At 39.7% G+C, this 3338-nt stretch overlaps 1 protein-coding gene across 1 annotated transcript in view; it reads left to right on the top strand.

Annotated features, from left to right (window-relative positions):
- Positions 1-304: 304 nt before the first annotated feature.
- The window catches only part of FAM81B (family with sequence similarity 81 member B), a 79607-nt gene continuing 76573 nt past the window's right edge, over positions 305-3338 (top strand). Inside the window, exon 1 of the mRNA XM_019516878.1 lies at positions 305-462. The gene's annotated coding sequence lies outside the window, so the exon portion shown is untranslated. The remainder of the gene's footprint in view (positions 463-3338) is intronic.

Raw genomic sequence — 3338 nt, 5'->3', positions numbered from 1 at the left:
TTTTCTGGAGTCTGGTCTGCTTTCTTAAAGAAAGTGCCCAAGGAAGTTTGGACAGATGTTCTCCAGGGAGTTGAACAAAACAGCAAACTTGTTTGCTGGCATGGCATTGCATCAGATCAAGCGTTGTAAAGTTGAAACTGACGTCATTCAGTTGAAACAGGGTGTCAAAATGTCGAGGACTGCCCATACATTACAATCAGCGTAAGGAAAGCACGCCAGCTAATTCCCCTGTACACTTTTTTGCCTGGGCAGGCATTGCGGTTACCTAGAGACCGGAGTAAACAAAAGCTTTCAGTCGCAGCCCTCCAAGAGCCCCAAGGAACTTGTCACCCCCCTGTCTGTCCACTTCACTTGCTGACATGCTAAGGAAGCAAGTCCCACAGGCCTTTCTTTTTTATTTTCATTTAACACCATTGTGACTGCTTCAAGGAAAAGGCAAGATTCCTGAGAGCGTAGCAGCAGGTATTCTTGGGTTGCTTGCCATTGTTCTGAGCTGCCCGACAAACTGGCAGAGTGACTGATGGCTGCATGGGGAATTTGTGTTTGGTGGAGTTAAGATATATTTGCTATGTTGCCTTGACAGCAGCCTTTGGAGCCCTGGGGTCATGGGATTGAGCAGATTAATGTGAATACATAAAAATATAGAAAAGTATCATGTTCAAGCTAAAGTACAGTACTTACATAGAAAATATGATTTCAAAGATGATTCACTGGCCTTCAAATCCTGTCAGAAGCTCATCTCACATGGACATTGAATTAAAATATCAGAAGTCCCATATAGTAACAGTTGTATCTTGGTATAATATTTGTAACAAAATCATAGTATGAAATTATACAGTCCTGCTAATATTTTTTTACATGGCTTCTCCTGGGTTATAAGAGTTTTTCTTTTGTCTTTGCTCAGTTATTTCTATTTAAACTATCATACAGGCATGCAGTACCTCTTCAGTAATTACTTAACAATTTTTCATGTCTTATCAGTTATTCCTTCATAAACATGATTTTTCTTATCAAGCAACCATAACATTTTTATTAAGGTGGATGCAGAGTACATTAGGTAATAGAGTGCAAACAATTAACTATGAACCATCAGGGATGTTTTAAAGGTGTCTGCTACAATATGATTTCATATTTAGTAATGTTAGATAACGAACTGTACACTTTGGGCCAAATTCTGTTCTTCAGGACACAGCTGCAACCTTACCAATTTTGATAATATTTCACCTTTATTACCGAGAGCCAAATGTGTTGTGTGTGTGTGCGTGCACAGGCGCATAAGTGATTTTTAATTATGATTAACAAGCATCTTTACCAGGATATTTTTCTCTTTAGCCTGTGTGGATTGATATCATACACTGTTTTGTTTTTTTGGTTGGGTTTTTTTTGTTTTTGCTTTTACATGATTTAATAAAGCTTCCTGATTTTTACTCTTCACAGGATAGGACTGCCAGAATAGGAACTGAGGTTCTCTGTTTGCTTGCAATGGGTACTGAGTAGAGAGCAAGGGGTCTAATTTTCTAAGCAGAACTCCACACATAAGTCTGAAATCTGATTATAAAAGGTTTGGCTCTTTCTGCTTCTGCAAGCAGGAGTTCTATAAAGCTTTTGTTAACATTGCTTATTATATGTATATTAGGCATGTTTATGTTTAGAGATGAACTGGTTGTATAAAGGTGAAATTCACTTCTTCTGGGTTTGAGATTTGAGACTGGATGTCTTTTACAACAATATTTTCTAATTTATCCACAAGTTATTGGCCTCAAATGTAGAGCACAAATAAAAGAAAACAAGTAGAAAAGAAAAATTCCTTCCACTGCTGGAATTACTGGGTGAAACACTGTCCTATTCTGCAGGAATTCAAACTAGATGATTATAGTAACTCTCTGACTTTAAAATCTGCAATAAACTCTGTTGCAGTTTGCACCAGAGTTTATTGCTTTCTGGTGCTGCAGTTACATGTGCGCCCAGGACCGAAGAATATTGAGCCAGGCTGGAGCACCCCCAACTGGCAGGAGGTTTTGGGGATCAGCCTGCCAGCCTGGGGCTACTCCAACCCAGCTCAATGTATTTTGGAGGGGGCTGGCTGGGGCACAAAGGTCCTCCCATATGGGGCTAGCCAGCAAGGCAGCCCCTGTACTGAACCACCTCAAGCCTCAGCCAGTTCTCACAATGTTTTTATTTCCTTCTCTAGAGGAGGAGACAAAAGATTATTGCAATGCCTGCACTATTGCACCTTGCACTTAATTTAATATCCAGGAGACAGAACTGGCAAAATACTACATGTGAGAGCTGCAAGTGAGAAAGTGCTTTAGTAGTTGCTTAGACCATTATCACAGCTTGGAAATCTCAATTAATATACATTAAACAATTAATAAGGAAATCACAGAGAGACATGTATTACTTTTTACAATACAGTGGGTGTGTCTACACATGACACTACATTGCAGTAGCAACACACTACAGCGACATAGTGTCCATAGGCGTCTACACATCACCAGCAGCTATTTCACTGTAGCAACACGCTCCTCCAGTGTAGTGTGCTGCTATGGCAAAGTAGCTGCTGAAAATAACCATGTGCCACGTGTATGACGAAGTACAGACTGTTACTGCGCCAAAAGGAAGTACTAAATCACAACATAGTAACAACATCACCGTAGTGACACATGTAGACGCACCCAGTGACAGATAACAGGGGTAACTGTGACCTGTATACAATATAGGCACATTAACATGTCATTATAAATATTTTCAAACGGTAGCTATTGATTTTTAGCAAGATTTTTTTTCTTTTTCTTAAATAATATACCCAAAGTGCTTCTGCTCAGCTGCACTTTGGCACTTTTTCTCCCTCCTTCTCTCCTTCTCTCCCTACCAAGATTCTCTTCATGTCTAATATTTTGTTCTGGTTTTATGTCAGAAAGACGGATGAAAAGCCAAGGGACCTGCAAAACCCCCAAATTTCTCTTTACTCTCCCTTCATAAATACCTGTGATCAAATGGTACATCTCACTGTAGGCAATGCAACGTGCTGCCTATTCAGCCATCATGTGTACAATAGGTTCCTTTCTTTTTTATGTAATATAGCCCTGCAGGTTAAAACTTGCAGAAAAGTGGTCCTATGTTTTATGCAGTGAAGCTCAGAATTAGAGCTCTCTGTGCCATAGAACTGGAAAGATGACCTCACAATGTCTCCAGGGAAACCAAGATGCTGATTCTCTGCACTTTTTAGACTCAGTACAACTGCTCAGCATTTAGAGCTGCACACACTCTTTACTAAACAAAGATACATCTTTCCAGAGTTCCAAAGGTATAATGTACAGACTTAATGTAGTCATTTT

This window comes from Gavialis gangeticus, unplaced genomic scaffold (genome assembly GCF_001723915.1).
Source record: "Gavialis gangeticus isolate Ggan-Ray unplaced genomic scaffold, GavGan_comp1, whole genome shotgun sequence".
Classification (NCBI taxonomy): domain Eukaryota; kingdom Metazoa; phylum Chordata; order Crocodylia; family Gavialidae; genus Gavialis; species Gavialis gangeticus.
The sequence above is the reverse complement of the archived record's forward strand: the minus strand, read 5'-3'. Positions and strand labels throughout refer to the sequence as shown.